Source organism: Anthonomus grandis, chromosome 3 (assembly GCF_022605725.1).
Source record: "Anthonomus grandis grandis chromosome 3, icAntGran1.3, whole genome shotgun sequence".
NCBI classification, from domain to species: Eukaryota; Metazoa; Arthropoda; class Insecta; order Coleoptera; family Curculionidae; genus Anthonomus; species Anthonomus grandis.
The window spans coordinates 22,222,375-22,244,860 of record NC_065548.1 but is presented as its reverse complement, the minus strand read 5'-3'; the positions used below and the strand labels follow the sequence as shown (position 1 = coordinate 22,244,860).

The window sequence follows — 22,486 nt, the reverse complement described above, 5'->3', positions numbered from 1 at the left end:
AAATTATTAGAAGATTAAAGATTACAGTTAAGACCCACCAAAATTGAAAAGCTCTTTAGACAGCAAACCATGATTCGATCCGTTCAATCCAAGCCCTCAACTCGTATCAATTTTGTTCATCGATATCTGCAAAAAAAGAGAGAGAGTAAAACAAACATCTCAATTGCCCAAATGGATCAAGATTGTCTTGGTATATATCAAAAGCAGATTTTCTAGGTCAGATGTTCGCATTAAACTTTACCGTCGGCCCAAATGTCAACATTTTAACTTTGCAAAAAAAGGCTCCTTCGATGCCAGAAATAGTCTTCTGTCACAGAGATCTTCAAAAGTTCTTAAAAGTATAGACACTAATGAAGCCACCGGCCCTAATAGAATACCGCCAATAGAATTTAAAAAATGTGCACTCGAGATGACATCACCGTTGTGCAAACTGTTTTCTCATTCTTGTGGAAGAGGTCTGTTCCTTGTTGACTGGAATCTTACGTGTATTTAACCAATACCCAAAAAAGGAATGAAGACGGTGCCAATCAATTACCGATTGCTTTAGATTTAGTAATCGCCAAGATAGAGTAAAAACTTACCAACTAGAAAATTTTGAATAACTTGGAGTTTACCAACATAATTAGCAGACTCGTATATTACGCATGTTTGGACCGAAGTCGTTAATGGATACACCTCGCAGAGGTTCCAAATTTACGCTGGTGTCTCTTAGGGATGCATCTTATTGCCTACCCTCTTCTTGTTGGATTATCAATGACTTTCTCGACAAGATTTCTAGTGCAATTTACAGCTTTGCTGATAACAGTACATTGATGTCTTTCTTTAAGTCGACATCTAATTAACAGTAGCTAACACTCACTGCCATAGGCATCGCCGGGTAACAACTATTCAAAATGATGTAAAAGTATTACATGTGAGTACAATCCGATTGAGTTAAACGTAGCTAAGAGTCGGGCTGCTGTACTTACAAGAAGGCTACCTCAAGCCTTATTATATCCAGACGTACTTTGCCGCTGGCTTCGTCAGTTTGCTTGTTAGGTATGGAAGTTGTAAGCAGTGTGTCTTGGCATGATTATGTAGCGGGAAGAGCTGAAGCAGTTCCTTAAAAAGTTAGGGCTATCTTTAAAATGAAACGGCTGTATAACAGCTCTTACTTGCAACAGTTAGCAGCTGAAATAAACTTTTAACACTTCAGATTCGACCATCTTTTGAGTATTGTCTCATTTAATTCTATCTGGAGAGCCGGTGTCAGTCGGGATAGCGTCAGCGACGAGTATTACTACATTAGGTAGGCCTCTGTCAATGCTATTCTTAATAATAATCTTATACTTATTGGTGAAGATACAAGCTAATTTACCCTATTTGCTGACGATATTATTTTATATGACCAATTTGGTACTATTGATTTTTTTTGGTGGATTCTATGGAGGCAAGGAAGATAACGGAGAGGAAGTTTTGTAGTAATAGGCTATTCATAAATATAGATAAATCAGATAAGTAACGCAGGTAGATTTTGTTGGTACTGTTAAGTTTCTTAGGGTCCATCTTGACCAATAACTCTATTGAAGTCATCAAATTGGTCTAGGCTTTAAGGCTTAAGCACTTTGGTGCCTTTCTAAAGCATAGTGTTCTTAAAGTCCTTATATAAAAGTCTCTTATTCAATTATAAAAGCTGCATACTTTTCTGTTTTCTAATTCTACATTAGAAATATATTCACAATGCAGCTGAGTCTAAGTAAGTATTTGCTTTTTAGAGGGAAGCGATATTAGCTAGGCTTACATATATGGTGGAATATAAGGCAGTTTTTGAGGATCTTGGGATGCTATAGTGTACATTTTCAAATATCTATTTTCCATAAAAAATAAATACTCAGTCGTTACAACAGGTTGTACAAATAACTTAAATACTAGCCATAAAACAGAATGGGTGCCTCTTTACAGTCTTCTGATAAGGTGTCACGTTTTTTAATGTTCTCTTTTTTCAGTTTAACTAATTACCTCTGCATTATTTTAAGACATATATTAAGAATATTTTATTATTAAATATTTTCTATTGCCATAAAGAGTTTTTGAACCATTTGTTTTATTAATTTTAATGTACTGCGTATTTTAAATTTAACCTGTTTTTATTAGAGAAAATATATGTTTATGAAGATTCCAAATTTTTTAAATGGTGTGAAATATTATAAGTTACGATTTTCATTCCAAAAACTAAAAATTTATGTCAGCTCCAAACTATCTAAATCTCGAGTTTCTTTGATAGAAACAGCTCTGGAAAATATTGATAGGCAGCTATTAGTAAGTAGAAATGAAATATTAAGTAGTACAGTGAGTCTAATTTTTCGTTTTGGAACAAAAAAAATTAAAAAATTTGAAATTGATATAATGGGTTTGATGGAGAGCTTATGGTACTAGATCACGCAATTAAAATTCCAGAAATTATTAAATAAAGAAAATATAATACATACAGTTTTAGTCCTAGAACCAGAGACTATTCTGGTTGTGCCAAATCCTCAATATAATTCTTTTTACAAAAAGTTATAAATTAGGTATCATTAATACCATTATAGCAATAAATAAACCTATAAAAATGAGTCAGCAGTTTCATTTAGAAACCTTAGAAATCAAAGATATTGATGTAATATTTACGCTATTTGTTCAATGCAAAAACTCTCTTGTACTTTTATTGATAAGTGACTTTGTGGTGCTTATAAACACGTATCAGGTTACATTATCTCAGACAGGTTCATATATTTTTATTATCTTTTTACATGTTTTATTATGTATATGACTTTAATATTATTTATCCTCGATCATATCAACTATAAATAAAAAAAATAAGTAGGTTTACCATTTTATGAATGGCGACATTATGTGATTTTAAATGTTTATTTTTCTATTGACATCTAAATTTAGCAAAAATGCTGTCTGGCTAAAATGTTATTTTTATAATAAATAATATGAAAAGTTGAATTTTTAATAGTTAATCAATATTCATCGGGCATTAAAACAAGTTCAGTAATATTATTAACACATACTGGGAAATTAATGAAAAAAGTCTCCTATTTGTATAATAAAATTATAAATTTTTATATTGTCATATAATTAAAATATTGGCAAAAATCAAGTTTTTTAATATCTGGTCCTGTATATTTTTAACTTATATTATGAGAGCTATCTATATGATTTTGACATTTAAATTTATATTTGTCATAGGTATAGCGAGTTTATTACATTTTACGATGCATATAAAATATCCTTATTAATGTCAAAATAATATATATATATACAAATTAGACCACCCAAGAGGAAACGTTTCTTTGGTAATTTGTATGTGAAGGTATATATTACGAAGTTTATGGCATGAAGATTGTATTTAATTGGATCAGCGTTTAATGTAGAAAAAACTAGTAATCTCTTAATATTATAAATGAGTTATTAATTTCCAAAGCTAAATTTAGCAAAATTATTTTTTTCTTAAAATATCGTGACTAAATAATTTTCTCTTTATGCCGTACCTATAAAATGCCAAGAAAATTGCGTATGATAGATTTTATTTATTAAAAAATTTTCAGGATTTATTAGCCTTAACGACAAATAATTTTTAATGAATTTATAGCTTTTGCGTTTTGATTAGTATGCAATTTAAAAAGCTAAGTTTTACGACTTGTTCATATTTTCTTAATTGGCATGTATAGGTTACGTTTTACGTTTCGATAAATAATTTCAGAAAAAAAATTGCGGTATGACAAAATTTACTTTTCGTTTTTTTTTTTAGAATATATTATTGAAATGAATAAATTGGGATAAAACCATTTTAAGTATAAACTTTTTTCTTAAAGAGTTTTAATTTCTTTGCATAGCATTAGACCAGCATTAGTAACTGCCCAGGCACGCCGTAATTTCAGTTATTCATTAATACGTTAAACATATACTTATCCTTGTTCCACTCATTGTGACCATGAGGTTTATGTGTGACTTGCAAATTATTTTAAAAATTCATAAATAATCAATGGGACCTAGCAACAAAGAGACTTTAACCTTTTTAAATATATACATATGCTATTTTATATATTTGGTAAGCCTAAAAAACTGTATATTTTTTTTTTCTTATTTTCATTTTTTTAGATTAAAATATGATTAGAAATTAAAACAAGAACTATTTAAAGCTATGATTTTTATCTGCTTTTTCATAATAATTTTCGCTCTATGACATCCCAAAAGTAAAATTTCAATTTTATTTTAACGATATTTACTTTTAAAAGGTGTTGTCTTTTAATTTTTTTTTCTAGTATAAAAAGAAAAAATGTGGTTTATTTCAAGACTAACGTTTTTATTAGATTTCAAATCGAATTCATAAAGTAACAAGCAAATATAATTAAAATAAAATAAAAAAAGCAAAATTAACGTCGTTGTCATCAAAAATTGAACTGAAGGAGAAATACGCAAAAAAATGCTCCCTTTAAGTGCTTTGTTAACTATAATAGTTGTGTATAAGACAAGTATAGTCGCTTCGCTCCTATACTTTTGGTCCGTGGGGACCAGTTTGGAACCTATAGGTCTTGTTTGTGAAGAGCCATAAAGAAATTCTAAAAAAAAAACAAAAATTATCAGGCGTACCAACGCTCATATGTCAAGAAAAGAGATGATCAGTGGTTGGGGTATCATGCTTCAAAGAACCATAATTTTTTATATAGTCGCGTTGTGTGTCAATATACTGTTTTATATTTCAAATATCTGTCAAAATATATTAATTGTATCCTAAATAAAGCCTGAATACCAAATTCGAACAGAATCGGACCAATAGCAAAAAAGTAACGGTAGTCACGTGACCTAGGCTGAAACTTAAATGACAGTTATCTGTCATAATTTATTGTATCCTAAATAAACCATAAATACCAAATTCAGAGAGAAGTTCCCATAAGGGTCTATTTATTGAAATAGAACAAACGGGATTTTACGTCGATTTGTTTTAATTTTTCTTTTTATTTTAAAATGTAATAGTAATAAAATATCAAAAGAATTGACAGGAGAAGAATAAGAAATAAAAAAACCATAAATAAATTGAATCGAAGCTATAGAAGCCGAGATATAAGTAAAAATGTGGGAAAAACAAAAGAAAACTGGTTTTTTCCCACGGTATAATTTTTTTTCTTAAAATAATTTATGACAAATTTTAGTTTTAGCCCTAAACTTGTAATTTTCACAAAAAAAATTCAAGAAAAAAATTTTTTTTTTTTTGGTCGAAAATCGAAAGGGGTATAGCCATGAAAAATTTCGAAAAAATGGTTTTTATTTTTTTATAAATAAAATATAACTCTGACAACTTTTTGTCTTAAACAAAAGTTTTCGGAAATATTACGAGGTATCCGTGCGTTAAAACGAATGGGTTCTAGCTATTATACAATCGGAGAAAATTGGAAAAAACTATTAAACATAAATATCGAATTATCAAGAACCCTATGGAAAAATTTTAATTTTTTATTTTTCTATCCTGTACTACTTCAGAGTATCTTTAAAAAAGATTATTACCAATTTGACTCTAAAATGAACGGAAAACCTATTTCTTTGCATTTTTCGATTTTCGTACAAAATCCGGGGTCAAAATGACAATTTTTTCAAAATATGCTCCGAATTCAAAATTTCTTTTTTTTGGTTAAAGACCATTCAAAAACTAGTAAAAAAGCCTAATAACAAAAATTTCCACGATTTATACGAGTGGCACAATATAAAGGTAAAATTAGGTCCCATAAGAGTCTATGTATTTACGTCGATTTTTAAAATTTTTCAGTTTTATTTCGAAAGGCAATTGTAATAAAATATAAAAAGAATTAACAGGAGGAGAATAAGGAATAATAGAAACTATCAACGAATTGAATCGAAGCTATACAAGTCGAGATATTAGTAAAAATGTGAAAAAAAATAAAAGAAAACTCGTTTTTTCCCACGGTACCATTTTTTTTCTTAAAATTATAATCGACAAATTATAATGTAAGACCTAAGTTGGCAATTTCCAGTAAAAAAAACCCAAGAAAAAAAATTTTTTTTTGCTCCAAAATCGAGAGGGGTATAGCCATGAAAAATTGTGAAAAAATGGTTTTTATTTTTTTCTAAATAAACTATAATTCTGACAACTTTTTGTCTTAAACAAAAGTTTTCGGGAATATTACGAGGTATCCGAATGTTAAAACGAATTGATTATAGCTATCACAGAATCGGAGAAAATTGTAAAAAACTATTAAACATAAATATCGAAATATCAAGAGCCCTATGGAAAAATTTCAATTTTTTATTTTTCTATCTTGTACTACTCCAGGATACCTTTTAAAAAGGTTATTATCGATTTGACTCTAAAATGAACAGAAAACCTATTTATTTGCATTTATCGATTTTCGAACAAAATCCGGCCCAAAATGAAAATTTTTCAAAACATGCTCCAAATTCAAAATTTCTTTTTTCTGGCTAAAGACCATTCAAAAAGTAATGAAAAAGCTTTATGACAAAATTTTTCAAAATCTATAATAATGCTACAATATTATGAAAGAAGATAAGTTCCCTTTAAAGCCTATGTATTCGAACCGATGATTTTTTAATGTTTTTTAAAAAGGCAAATTTAAGAAATAATTTAACTAATTAAGATAAAAGGAATAGGGTAATACAAAATGTTATCTATAAATATATACATACCATCTAATAGCAGATTTCAATCAAATAGGAAATTTTGATAGTCACGTGACCCTAAAACTTAATATTTTAAAATTTTGTAAAAAATCAACAATTGCATCCTAAATAAACCCCATATTCCAAATTTGAACCCAATCGGATCAATAGCAAAAAAGTTATGGAAGTCACGTGACTTTAAAATTCAATCTGTCAAATTTCTGTCAAAATTTATTACTTGCATCCTAAATAAAGCCCAAATACAAAATTTCAACCCAATCGGATCAATAGCAAAAGAATTATGAAAGTCACGTGACTTTAAAATATAATTTGTCAATTATCTGTTAAAATTTATTAATTGTATCCTAAATAAAGCATAAATATCAAATTTGAACCCAATCGGACTCATAGCAAAAAAGTTACAATAGTCACGTGACCCGGAAGTCAAATGTCAAATATCTGTCAAAAATTAATAATTGCATTCTAAATAAAGCCCAAATACCAAATTTGAACCCAATCAGACCAATAGCAAAAAAGTTACAATAGTCACGTGACCTGGAAGTCAAATGTCAAATATCTGTGAAAAATTAATAATTGCATCCTAAATAAACCCCAAATACCAAATTTCAATCAAATCGGACAAATAGGAAGAAAGTTAAGGTAGTCACGTGACCTTAAAACATAGTCATGTCAAATATCTGTAAAAATTTCTTAATCTTATCCGAAATAGGTACTAGGTACCAAATTTCAACCAAATCGCACCAATACCAAAAAAGTTATGATACTCGACTAACCTTAAAAATCAACAATTTCAAAAAAATTTTATTTATAACCCAAAAGCAATGTTTAAGAATTGTTAACATTTATTAATAATAAACTAAATAGTAAAAACTCACCAAATATCTAAATTTTTATTTTAAATTAAATAGATCATTACGACTGACCCGTGTATATATTCGAATAATTTTAATAAAAAAATCGGGCAAATTTCATTTCGTCTCACCCCGGTATAAAACCACTGACTTTTCAAAAAAACGACATTTTTCGAAGACGTCAAAATGTTTGCCGAATTTTCCTGGCCGCAATACACAATTTCCCCAATTGATATGCACAGATTCGGAAAGCCCATTCATTTTCTGATTCGGTGCTTCCTTTCCCTGATCGTTTCCGGTTCATTTTCATTCATAATTTTACAAAAAACCCAACCAAGTCCCGGCCACCTGTCACGAGCAAAAAATTTGTATCCACCATGCGTCAAAGTATTGTTCCCACCAGCCATTTCATCAGAGTTTAGGTTGACACCTCCAATTACCTGCAAAAACGCAAAAAAATGGACTTTTTTCATAAAATCGCATTTTTCGGGTACTTGTACTATCGCTGGAACCCTGAAATTTTAGTATGTGTTGTAAAACAAAATTTTGGATCCTTTAGATGTTGTTTGATCTTTTCACCATGTACAGGGACGCCGCAAATGAATTAAACGCGAAAATTCGAATTGCTCAGAACCTATTAAAGTTGGAAGATTGTAATTTTACACACATAATGGGGTTATTAAAGTATTTAATCCCTGAGAATATAAATGGTCCAGGTGCCACCACTTAAAAGTTATTAAATAAAATGTGATTTTCAGGTCGGACCTTCATGGGTAAAGTTCATTATTGCGCGCCCTGTATGGTTCCCAAAAATTTCGGTTATGTGGCATATGAAAGGTAAAGGATGAAGTTATTTTTTGAAAAAAAAAAATTTCCCAAAATAAGTATCGTTTGGCGGGAAATCCCAAAAAACTGAAAATGCCAGAACTCGTAAAATAAATTTTTTACAAAAAAAAGCTCCAAGTATGTTAAATCTCTTATAAAACGAAGTCTTTTCGCCGAAACACTTTTTTTATAAAAATTTTTTTTTAGCCTCTGGAGAAGTTTGAATTTTTTTTTTAGTCACTTTTGTTCGCTTATGATAACTCACCCTGTATACCGATCGGGCCCAAAAAGTATACAGACACGTAAGCCCCAAGAACCCATATATCCTGAAAATTTCAACTCGATTGAACGCTTTAAAATTGAGATCTCGTGAGCAACTCGATTTTTACCAATTTTTTTACGAATTTTTGACTTTGAGACAGTACCGCTCCGTTTGGTGGTACCCGAAAAAAAAATCGTTTACGGATCCATCATTCCCAATGTATTGAGAGACCCTATGCCAAATTTCATCGTTTCGCTAGCCATACAGACAAAGATATGATTTTTTATTTCCAAAAAAACACGATTTTTCGGACCCGAGGTGGCGTGCATAATATAGTCGCAGACGCTCCTATATAACAAGTGTATTAAATGATCTTTTTTAAATGAATGGGAAATTTAAATGGATAAAAAAGCAGCTTTTACATATGTGTAACATACAAATTTTTTTCTCTACTACCGAAGAACACACAAAAAATCCAGAATACTACATTACTTTACGCAATAGTACACAAAAAGTAATTTGGCGTTTATTTGATATTTAGTCATAAAAAAATATTTAACCAATTTCTCAAAACTGCCCAAAAAGCTAAATGCAGGAGTCGTAACAAATTATGCACTGCTAAGATTGACTTTCGCGCAAAGAAAATAAATAGGTTTACGCAAAGAAATGACGAAAATTTGAAAAGAGACTCAATGTTGTAATAAATGTGTGTTTTAAACACTCACATCTTATTGAGGTAGCGGAAACATTTAGTTATCTACGTTGTGAGCCTAACACTGAACGGGACTTCGAGAAAAAAAATTAAATTAAAAGAAAAAAAATCAAAAAATCAAATTCAAAGAAAAATTAAATTAAAAGAAGAAGGTTATGTTGTTACATTTAAAGAAAATCCTAGGATAATAGTGATTATAACACCAAATATGAAACGTGTTTTTATGGAGGCACTTTCATAATCATGACCGATGACAGTCAAGCTAAAGGGAATTCTCTACAATCTGTTTTTCCACAATCTCGATTACTACTTTGTGCTTTTCATATTTCGCAAGCTTTTTGCCGTTGGCTTTGCGATGGACGTCATGGTGTTGATAAATCAAAAAGACAAAACATCATGTTATAATTTCGTAATTTGCTGTATGCAAATACACTTACTGAAGCGGAAACTCGATTTCATGATTATTTGGAAACCAACATTGTAAAAGAAAATGAAAAACTATGTTTACATTTAAATGAAATTTGGAAAAGAAGAAAAAAATGGTGTATAGGATATAGAATTAATATTATTACCCGTGGACACAATACCAATAATTATACCGAAGCTTCAATTAGGATACTAAAAGACGTTATTTTGCAAAGATGCAGGATGTTCAATGTGTGTGCACTTATAGACTTTATATCAACAATTTTTGAAAAGTACCATCATTGCCGGTTATTGGATTTTGCTAACATGAGACGAAATAAACTCAATTTATATTCCGATTTTGCAAAAAAAGGAGAAACATTAAAAGTGATTCGAGTAAATTTGCATGAACTCAACGTTTCCTCAAGTGAAGAAGATACAGTGTTTTATACAATTAACATCGATTCTGCATTTTGTGATTGTGTAGCCGGAAAAGGTGGATCATTCAGCAAACAGCTTTATGCTGTTGAAAATCAGCATAATTTTGTCTTCCAGAACTCTCCAAAAATAGATACAAAGGATCGAATTATGTTTGCTAAGCTAGCTCTAGGAGTAGTAGAGGAATCATTTGATGAATGTATGGTAAGCTCTAACTCGAACGAAGATGGGTCGAATTTAATCAATTCTAACATTAAGAATATAGATTACACTACTGAACCAGAGAAACTGATGCTTCTGAAAATGTATCAACAGATATAAATATCCAAGAGTTTCAAGCCAGTATCAATCGGCGCTGTCAAATTTAAAAAAAGAAGCACGGACTACTAGAAGCGTTTAAGCAGAACCCTAGTTCTGGTGGTTTAAAAGCAATCAATTCACTTATTAATCAGTTAAAACGAATTGGTACCTCAAATCAAGCGATCGATTTAATACTTAATAAAGCGGTTTTTAGAAGAAGCAGGAAAATAAAAGTACAGCCGACAGCAATAAGTCGCAGAAACCGAGTTCAGTCAGGAAGAATTGTAAAGAAAACGAACCACTCTTTAATAGACAATATTAAAAAGAATGTGCCAAACGCTAAAAAGTAAATTTAACTATATTGGTACATGCACACTAGTTTAGCTGTAAGGATATTATAATGTATTTTCATAATAATAAAAATATTCTTTTATCAGTTTTTTGTTATTATTTTCCAAGAAAAAAACAATACAGGGTCGCTCAGTATAGTGTAAGAAAATTAAATATTTTAATATTATAACGATTACTATTCAACAATAATAAAATTATCAGTAGACAAAGCAAAATTTTAATAATTTTAAACAGAACACCCTGTATATTTTTGCAACGTTTAAATTAATTTGTCCTTCACATAATTATTTTCATAAAGGTTTGAGTCTACTATAATTATTTTCAAGTATAATTTGGCTAATTTGAAAATAACGTATACAGGGTGTTTTAATAAGTGTTTGCGGTCTATATTCGTTACAGGCCTGTATTATATTTTTCTCATAATGTGCGCACTTGTGGTTTTTAAGGACGCTCTTCTTAAATAAAATATTTTCAAAATGACATCACTTCCGATAGTACTGGAGCCATATTAAAAATATTTTAGATGAAAAGAGTATCCTCGAAAATCCCAAGTGCCCATATACTTTAAAAAATATAGTTAGTGTAATACAATAAAATAATCAAAAATGGGTTACCAATGCTCATAGTGAAACAATTTTTTAAGAAAGAATCACTCCCTAAAATATCTTATATTCTAACAATTTGAACTAAACACCCTGCATATTTAGCGTTTTCACCGGGTTTCGGACATGGGCTCTAACCGCTAACCCATAATATTTCTGACTATAACTTTGATTTTATAAATATCTAAAATATTATCACCATTTCAATTCACTCAACACATGAATTTTGTTGAAACAATAAAATTGCCATTTTGTAAGCTAGCGCAATATAATTATATTTTTAATTTCACCGAATTTATTACTTGCGATTTTATTTACAGGTGTGATTTTAACAGCTTTTACTCGTTTGAACACTTTTAAATTCATTTTAGACTATAGCACACAATTCACGTATAATTTAAAGCAAGTAAGGATGGAAGATGATATTCGGTTTTGCTACCGCGTTTTAACACCATAAGTGTGTTGACATGCAGTAGGAAATCATAAAGCGCCTTTGGGATAATGGATGAATTCTTCGAGTTATAGCTCTAGTGATTCAGTGATTCATTGCTGTTTAGTTATTTTATTTACTTCACCACATATCTTCCCTAAAATATTTTTCATAAAACTTTATTCTCGAAAAAGAGTAGTTTTTCCTGTTTTCCAATAGTCAAGTTTCTATTACTATATTTATTTATTGTGAATTTACAGTAATGCAATTATTTATAAAATGTGTACTTTATGAAACTATTTTTTTCTCTTGCAATATTTTAAAAATATCCCAAATTAAAGTAATTTGAGCCTAATTATTTAAATTTAGTATTTGCATATAAATTAAACACAAACAACGGTAAAATTGGCACCATTCCCCGACATTATATCGCAGCTATTCAAAGATGTTGAATATCTCATATCTCATATCTATATGGCATAGGCTAGGCATATTCAGAATATCTACTAGGTCACCATACCAGCAATAAATTTTTATCTGCTATAATGTTATATTATAGGCATATCTCTTGCTTATCTTAGGGATGTTTAAAAGACTCGGTTGTCTCTACCTACGGTCAATTTAGATCAAACTGTAATAAGGAGAGAGACTTATACTGGTTATTGCAAGTTAATACATGGATTTCATTACCCAATACCTTTAGTGACCGAACCGGCATAATAGTTTCCCACATCGTTTTGAGATATGCTCATCTACAATTATCTTGAAACATTATTTACGAATCATACATTATTTGTCTACATAGTCATTGTCTACATAGTTTATTTTTGGAGATATCATTGCGTTCTCATTTATATCAATATAAGTTAATCATTTACACAATATTAAACATTGGGTTTTTTAAGGTAGGGAATAAGTTTTTTTTGGTAAGATTTCAGAACTCTGGTGAATAAAAGAAAAAAGAATTTATAGAAGGTTTGACAACACTGGCAGTGTATATACTTTAGTATTTTGAAGGTCGTCATAACTCCTAATTTACCAAAGATTTTACAAAATTTTATTGACTTTTACAGCATTTTTTAAGGAAATATCTGCAAGCGCAAATGCAATTTGGTTTATAGATTCTTCGGTTTTTATATGGGTCTTTTATAAGTAATCTAGCATCATCCTATTAAAGAGAAGTTCTGAAAGTGATAAGTTGCAAAGAGTTTAAAAAGGTTTCTGATGTTGACATTTTTATGTCAATAATAAGCGTTCGGCACAACAGCTATGTGTCTAATTTTTCAGCATCACAAATATTAATTATTTGTGATGGTGTAGCTTTTGTGTTTTTACCTTTTATAAAAGTGTATGACCAGCATCTTGCTTGCATGCTTGGTGCTCAATAAAAATAAAATAGAATTATTCGTACAAGATGATATATATTAAATGCCTTCTTCTCATCTTATATCTAAAGGTTATATGAGGTTTAAAAAAATCAATTTTTGGTAATTTTAAACTATTTTACTAACAAGAAGATGAGTTTTGAACCTTATGTAGCCGAATTCCTTTATATATTTTTCAACATACTTAAAATCCTTTAAATTTTTAAACTTCATAGGCATTTCTCCTTTGTAGGTAAATTAATTGCAATTGCAAAGTTAAAAAAAAAATTGGTCATTATTAGAGTTTTATACAAATTCGCATTGGCTTAATGTCGAGAAATGCTTTGAACTGAATTTTTCTTGTATCAGTTTCAAAATTTTTAACTCCGATAGCACAAATTGCCGTAATATTTACACCATTCCCCGATATTAAACCACAGCTTTTTAGATATGGTTTTCCTTAATTGAAAAATATATCAGCCCAGCAAATTTCATATTAATGAAATATACTCGTAGATTCGTAGACAAAACATAAATTAAAGAGAGCACAACAATGCTTTATCCACTTTCCATTTGCGCTTGCCTCTAAGAGGGGGAAAACCAATATGCCACACGTCTCAGCCATACCTATAATTAATTTAAATCAAACTGTATTAAGTAGAGAAGGAGTAGGAGAAGCACCATAATTTTCCTTTTAACTTATGGATTTCGACATCTAACACCTTTGTTAACCGACCTGGTATAATAGTTTACCCAGTAGTTTTAAAACTTGTTTACAAATATTTTTAAACATCATTTACGTACCATACCTAATATTGTCTAATTGGTTTTAAAAAATATCCCTAGGTAATTTATTATATTTAATAAAGGTATATTTTATAAACACCCTGTATTCGTTTAAAAATGTCTCAACCGCCCGAGAGTTATCTTACATTCTTAAAAATCTATACCTTAAACATAAATAATAATATAAGCAGAGATTGAGAGACACCCAAAAAAGTAAAAGAGGCAGTAAGTGCTAGCACTTCGGCTTATAAAGAGCCATGTATATAGGAGTGATCATAGTTTACCAGGTGTGGTGATGTTTGTCCACTAGGTGGATATTAGAATGGTTGTGATTGTTTTGTGCACAGGTTAAACATGTCGACATGTGAGTAATATTTTATATTGTTGTATAAGGCCATGGTTAGAGTTTTATGGTATACCAGAGTTCGTTGCTGTTTAGCGAGGTATTACCAGGTTGTGGTCGATTCTGTAGCAATCGACAGGGATGCCCTCTGAGCGCGCAGTTCCTTCGAGTTGGTCTTGTGAGTTAAAGAGGGCCCTTACTAGTCTTCTCGATTAACACATTTGGATTCTAAGATCTCGGTATATGTTATCTTAGTTTCCGAGTGTTGAGATGCTTACTGCTTAGCGGTAGTGGAGCGCCTGGGGTAGCCTTAAATATTTAAGGAGACACTAGCTAGTCGTTGAAGAAAAAAGATATGTATATATATGTAAATTATTAGCAAACATAAAGTAACTATATTGATGGTGGTTAGCATGACTGAATCAAGGGGATCGAGGTTCCCCGGTGAGTAAACTTAATCTTTATTATAGATGGGTCAGTACAGTAAATCGTAAACATTTTTGTTTCATGGTACTCTCAATCTCTTGCTGTAGGGTAATGTTGTATAAGAGTAAGTACTTAGTTAAAACTCTAAAATAATTTCTCAGTTTTAGGCGAAGTGTAAATTTTTAAAATTTTATAATAAAAAGTAATCACAGTCAAACATGTTTTAAACATGTTATGCTAGACATTGTAAGACAAAAAGGAAATATTCAATTTTTTTGAAAAGTCTTCAGATGCGTGCTCTTATGCACAAACATTATAAGAGTATGCATACCAATGTATAAGAGGACGCACTATATCCTTCTCTAAAATATGGTTGCACGTCATGTTATATTTGATTGTTTAGTAATAAAATGAAAAAATTTCATATAGAAAAGGTAAGTTCATTGAAAGTAATACAAAATTAAAAAATATTCCTTAAAGCTAAACGAAAAACATAGTATTTGCTTAAAGCCGTCACTCTGAATAATTAAAACAAACAAGGTCTCCCATTACATATATAGTGCAAGATTTATGCTACCAACTGTTACACCAAGAACACATAATCAATCCAGTTATCATCTTTAAAAGATTCTGAGTACAATTTTCCACATCCTGGGCAAGGTTCTTCCTTTTTGACACCTTTATTATTTTTTTTTTACCTTTTTTTGTTTTCTGAGATTTTAAGTCAGTAACAACTTGTTTTCTCTTTGCTGCTTTAATTTGTTTTTCCTTTCATAATTCCGGCAAGTTATTAAAGTTCATCCTTGAATGGAGTACTAGAGAGTATTTCGGATTTGTGTGATCTTGATCTAGAGGGATTTGGTTTTTCTTTTATTTGCGGCAACGGTAAAATTTCTGATGCTGGGATCGACCGATTTTAAACATCTTCCTCAAAAGTAGATGAATTCTTTGGTATACGTACCCCGTCTTCACAGATTATATCAAGGCTGGCAATATACAACGGTGGAGGTGTTGCATGTATCGGAATACTCGTGGAAGGTTCGGGATCATCTATTTCCACCACAACTTCATCATTGAGCTGTCCATTCTCTGTATAATTGGGTGCGTCTGGAGTATTAAAAGGTGCGTCTGTCACACAGGAAGGGGCAAAATCATCATGGCTAAATTGTTCCGGATTATAATGATATATAGGAAGCTCTGAATGAGTTTTCTGATTTTCCAATATTGGCGACGCTATATTGGCGACGCTAGTGTAAGCTTGGTTAAATAGTCCGGCAACTTGAATCTGCGTTATTACCTTTCCAGGGTTACTTACCGTCCACTTATCACACTCTCTACTGTAAGCACACTTTAATGAGCCAAAGAAACCAATATCCAGTGGTTGCATCCTGTGGCTTGCATGAGGTGGTAGGGAGAGTAAATCAATATAGTTATTCCCGCAGAAGTGTATTGTATCTAGATCACGGTGAGAGGAATGGTTGTCGAAGATCAACAGTACTTGATTTTCGACACTAGGTTTGCTGTAGCTCTTGAAATGCCGAAACCACTGACAAAATAATGATTTGTTTATAAACCCAGAGTCCGATATCATTTTGCAGGTACCAGTAGGTGAATTTAAAAAGAGCTCATATTTTATCCTTTTTCTGGGAAATATCATAACCGGGGGAATATATGTCCCTGTAACACTAAAACAACATACCTCTGTAACGAGCTATCCCCGATCTGCACTACCTACTTTTCCGACCAGTTTTTTGCCTTTGCTGGATAAAACCTTGGGTAATTTATTAGGTACTGTGGATAACCCTGTTTCGTCCATGTTGTATATTGAATTTGGTAGGTAGTTTCTTTTTTCATAAAGAGTCTTAAGATTTTTAAAAAACCGATCTACCTGGCTTTTATTGAAACCCATTACTTGACCCACTGAACATTTTTCTGGCTGCCGAAGTACTATTTCATGTCTTTGACAAAATCCTTTTACCCACGATTCACCTGCCATTTTTTAAAATATTGCTGAACCTGTGATGAAGTTTGTTAGCTTCAGCAAACTTATAAGCCGCTATTTTCAAATCTTTCTTGGTAATCCCATAAAATCTAAAATCCAGGTCCCTTACTTGCTGGGCTCAATCAGCCTTCATATCTAAAGGTATATCAGTTTTGAATCGTCCTAAGGAGCTGGGGATTGTTCCTGCTTTTAACCGTTTTCTTAGTGTTGCTTCATTTATTCCCAATTCCCTGGCTATATTTCTTTTACTAAAACCATCTGCAATTTTTTGCCTAATCTCTTCCATATTGCCTTCGGTGAACACTAGGTTCCACTCACTTTTTCTTTTGTAACGGCTCATATTTCAAATTTGTTAATCTAAAAAAAAACGTTGATTTCTATGCTATATTCACTGAAGCTTTATTACTTATAAGAGTACGCAGTGCGTCCTTTTAGACTTTGCAGTGCGTACTCTTGTGCATATGTTGATAATTTTAGATTTTGCTTAATATCTTCATTATTAACCTACTTCTTGCTAAATTTTAGCCACACAAACAACAACAATATTCTAAAAAAACATACAATAACGTGTACTAACCTGTAATGTTCGCAGGTACCTTACAATATACTATAATGATCATGCACCAATAATTAGATCGCCAACCCATGCAAATACTTCTCGGCCATTTTAAAACAGGTATGACTGTATATTTGGAACATGACTGACTGGATAGATAATTTAATATATGGCGATATGTATTAAAAATAAGCCTGCGTACTCTTATACAACATTACCCATTACCCTATACATGGTGGAGCTCGCTGAATGAATTGCTTGTCAATACTCAGGTAAGTTTAAATTTAAAATACCCAAATTTTACAGTTTAATACTTGTAAGTCTCAAGTTAACAGAAATAAAAGACAATATTAGATTATTGAAAACAGAAAACGTTTACTTATTAAAAGAACTAAATTTGGCGTGAGCCGTCACAAAATTATATTTTACTATCTGTCTTACATCCTCTCTTCAGTCGCCAGTTAACACAAACATAAACAAATCCCTATTATTATTATGGCTATTTGATATTTTCTTTTATTCTAGCTGACAAAGCACTGACAAAAGAGAACGTATTTCTTAATTTAGAATAAATGTTACATTTATAAAAAAAATAAAAATTAGAAAATTTTACATACTTAAAATAATGTTGCGTTCTTCTTTTCACATTATGTATAGGGTAAGTATCTTTGTTATTTCATTATTTATCCTTTTCCTATTATTAAATAGAGCAGTAATTATGCCAAATTTTGATACCCCTCAAAGCATTTTTTTGTATTTTTTTGATAATGAAATGATTTTTAAAATTGAATTAAATTTGTTACTCTAGAATAAATATAACTAATAAATAAGATCTACAAAACATATAAAATTTAAATGAATTGAAAGAGACGCAATATGTTCAAATTTATGAGAAAATATTCCATTTAAACAAATAATAAAAGCGTCATCAATTTAAACAGCAATCAGTTTGTTTCCGAAACGCAGTTGTCAGTGGGTACCAACTACCACCGGACGTAGGTGTGCAAAGATTCTCCCGTATAATAGTAGTCGTAGCAACCACACACAAACCACATCGTACACGCTATCTCTTTCATGAACGTAAAGCCAGTCTTACAGGTATCTTTAAACAACAATCGAATAAACAATCGATCGATAATCCGTTCGATGCAGGTGCGATTGTTTTTTAATTGGCGCCATCGAATCGGAAGAAGAAGACGAGAACAGACTCTTTCGGTCTTCGCGACGCGTCGGTACCATTCTTGATTGGTACTACTTTATATTAAAAGTTCTTGATAGTTTGTGGTTGACTATGTTAGTGGGTTTTCATAGTGTTTCCGGTTTGGTGTCTGTGGAGAAATAATTAAAAGGTTATAATTGCAACAGCTGCTAATTTAGACTTTGTCTTATTGAATTTAAAATAGCTTATAGGCTTACAAACTATTATAGCCTTTAAAATTCTTGTAATGGTATGAAAGAAAAACGATATTATTAGAATTGCTTCTTTTAATTAATAAATTTACTATTTTTATAACTAATATTACATGAAAAATGTGCATAATTAAGCTTCTATATTGAAAACATAGTAATATATCTATATTATTAATTAATATAATTATAATGATGAAGAAATATGCCTACATGTGTAATATAATGTCACATTATTATCAAATTTAATATTTTAAAGACTTAATTGAGATCCGGTATTTAATTTTAATCAATTTTTGGATAAATATAAATATAAGGAAATATCAAATCATTATTTAACATGAATTATTTTTCTACTTTTGGCAATATATCGTCACCTCACTCTTAAAAACTTATTTAAGAGACCCATAATAATTATTGTACATTTTTAGATTCCAAAGATTTCTTTTTCTTACATATTGATCCTTTTATCTTAGAAAGCAATAATATAAAAATTAATTACATCCTACATTATGAAGGACAGAAAGAATCATTAGTGATTGGAAAAAAGATACACTAATTAACATCACAATAATAAGATATTTAGAGTTTAAAAATAAATTAATTTATATAGATTTTGATTTGATTACATTTATAGTGAATGCGTCTCACTAACTTCTCAAATTTCTAGGATATATAGGATTAAGCCGGATGCTCAATACGGCTTCAAATATCCTGCTGTGATCGTTTTTCTCCAAGAATATTCTCATATTGCAACATATTTCTTAGTACTAAACGTAGATGTAGATATTAATTTCTTGTTTGACAATATATAAATTGAAAATTGTAAAGAATCAAATAACGTGTTTTAAGATAACAAGAACTTTATTGACAGGCTTTTGTATTATCGTTGTTACGCAGAGCTCCTAGATCAAAGCAATTACTTACAAATGCATAATTAGACTCCTACAAGAATTTGTCTTGCTTCTCTTAAAAGGAACTTATATTTGTGAGTAAATAATACGTTTGTTCATTATTCTCCAGTCCAGTTATTGGTCTCATCTGCATGCTAGGGCTTGGCTGAATATGTAGACCTTTGTCTCATTGAGTTTTTCAATTAACTTCCAGGTATATCTGTGAAGACGATTTAGTACAATTAATGTATTTCTGGCTTCTACCAGCTCATTTTACAGTGTTCGAGTTTGAAAAGTTCAAAGTTATAGGACCTATTTTCTTCTAATTATTGTTGTTCTTTTAGCAGTTTCATAAAGTTTATCTTTAGTCCAGGCCTCAGAGAAACTCGATTACTTTCTGCATCGTGACTATTTTTTTGACATCAAAATAAATAATTTAGTTATTTAACTTTCTATATTTATAAAGGCGTAAAATATACCGTTGTAACTTCCAAGTACATTTAAATTTATAATGAATTTTTTTAAGGAATGAAGAATCTAATTTTCCTTCAAAAGAATAAAAAGCAAATGCAAAAATTAATAGCAAAAATAAAGTATATTTAGCTACTTTTTATTCCATTTAAAAGGTCATTGAAAAATGTTCCTCTACTAGTTTTGCGGGACATCTAGGTTTCCCAGTTTTTAAATAAGCTTAAGGACTTTTCGATATGACTTTATATTATTTCTGTCATTCTAATGAAAATCGAAAAACTTCAAAATTTTCGATTTTGAGATTTTTACATATTGTTGTGTAAAATAACATTCTCCATATTTATAAAAAGCAATTTTTCAAAAAAAAAATTGCAAACGAAAAAAAAAACACTTAATAAATATGCAGTATCTGCAAAACGTAACGCTTTTCTAAAAATAAACGCAGCATCTGATTTTTCTAGTCAAAAATGCAGCATTCTACTGATGCCCATAAAATGCTGCGTTAAAATCACTTCGTGGCTGGATAACTGTGCGGCCCAAAACAAAAATTGGACCATGTTGTCGTACCTTGTGTATATAATAAATTCAGGAATGATTTCCACACAAAAAAATTTTATTAAATACTTTGAGCCAGGCCACACATTTATGAGTGCAGACAGTTTTCACCACCAGGTGGAACTCCAAATGAAATATAAGAAAAATATTTACAACTTTCCAGATTTTAAGGAGGCTGTTGGGGCAGCAAATTCTAGCAAAACTCAAGTTATAGATATGAATATTCATCAGTCCTATGACTGGCTAGATTTGACATCTATAATTCGCATTAAAAAACTTAAATCAAGGCCGTATATCAGTGATTTTATTACACTGATGGTAAAACAAGGCAGTAAAGCAATATTTTACACGGAAAATTATGACTATGAAAACATAAAAACTCTAGAATTTTTAAACATTAAGAGCGAAAAAGAGCCCATTTCATTACCCTGTGCAAGAAACCAACCGAGAGGAATTAACCCAGAAAAAAATCTGCTATATTAAAAAACTGTGTCTCCTAATGAGCACAGACAGGCAAATATTTTGGTAAGAAATCCCAGAAAATACGTTATCAAGAGATTTAAACATCTAAATTGATTAATTTTTAATTATAGTTATATAAGGGTATTATTGAACATTCAATAAGAGCAGGCACTAATTGTGTCATTCTTATTATATGTCAAATTATAATGTAATTATGTCAAATAATTGCCAAAATAAGAATGGCACAATTAGTGCCGACTCTTAATTGAATGTTCAATAATTCCCTAAATTAATCGTTTAATATTATTATTACTTAGTATTTTATTGACATACATTTTTCTATGTTACCTTTACTTCTGTTTAACAGTGTTACTAATTTTAATTTTATTATGTCCTATTTTTTATAAAATATATAGTTAAAACGTTTTTTTGCATATTAGTAAAAAAACAAAGTTGTCTTTATAAAATAAAATTATAATTTGATCTCACATACTGCATTTTACACTAGTAAATATGACATACTGCGTTTTTATTAAGCAAAACTAATGCCATACTCTTAAAAATACTAAACAAAAACGCAGTAAGTTGAATAAAAAAGTTATTTAAGGTGCAAATTCACTGAAACCTATATCAAAAAATTTGTTTTATTTTTATTTATCATTCTATGAACAAAAAACAATAAAAATATACATTTATAAAAAAATACAAGCAAAAAAAAGTTTTTTTGCGTTTTTCTCAAAACTAACGTTCAGGAAGTTACTTCGTTTTTCATTAGAACGGCAGATTTAAGAGGAAATGGAAAAAATGAGTGCACTCTATAACACAGATTTTGCAAATGCTTTTGATCAAGTTAATCACGTTTTCTCATAAATGCAGTATATTTGATTTGCGCGCGACTTGAAATTTTAGAGAATAGTTAAATAAACCTATACTCATAAATTAGTTGTAGTATCTTTTGAAAGCTATTTACAAACATAAGTATAACAAAAATTAAGTAGCAAGTTGAAATAATATATAATCTGTATTAATCTCTTATTTGTGAGGTTCACCTTATTTACAACAAGATATGATTAATAAAAATAAATATGATAATATACGTTAATATTTTTTTTTACTTAATTTCGATTAGTAGATTTAAATACTGAAAAGTGATTAACCTGATTTGATTTATTAATATTTAGCATAAGCTATAATATCACTAAAACTCTAAATTTAATATTATAATATTACATATATTTAGCCTGCAATGATCAAAGATATTTAAAAAAAAAAACAAAACACCACAATTACTTATATGTTCTTTGATAGCTGATTTAGAGTCTAGTCTATAGAACTAGTCTAAAGATCTGATCTAGAGTGAAATT

At 30.1% G+C, this 22,486-nt stretch overlaps 1 protein-coding gene across 5 annotated transcripts in view; it reads left to right on the top strand.

The window, feature by feature from the left end:
- The first annotated feature begins 18,335 nt into the window (after positions 1–18,335).
- LOC126733789 (A disintegrin and metalloproteinase with thrombospondin motifs 7-like) overlaps positions 18,336–22,486 on the top strand; it is a 198,213-nt gene continuing 194,062 nt past the window's right edge. For 4 of the 5 annotated variants that reach the window (XM_050437190.1, XM_050437193.1, XM_050437192.1 and 1 more), the window contains exon 1: positions 18,336–18,683. The gene's annotated coding sequence lies outside the window, so the exon portion shown is untranslated. Of the gene's footprint in view, positions 18,783–22,486 lie in introns of all 5 variants that reach the window. The other variant, XM_050437194.1, reaches the window with a different exon arrangement.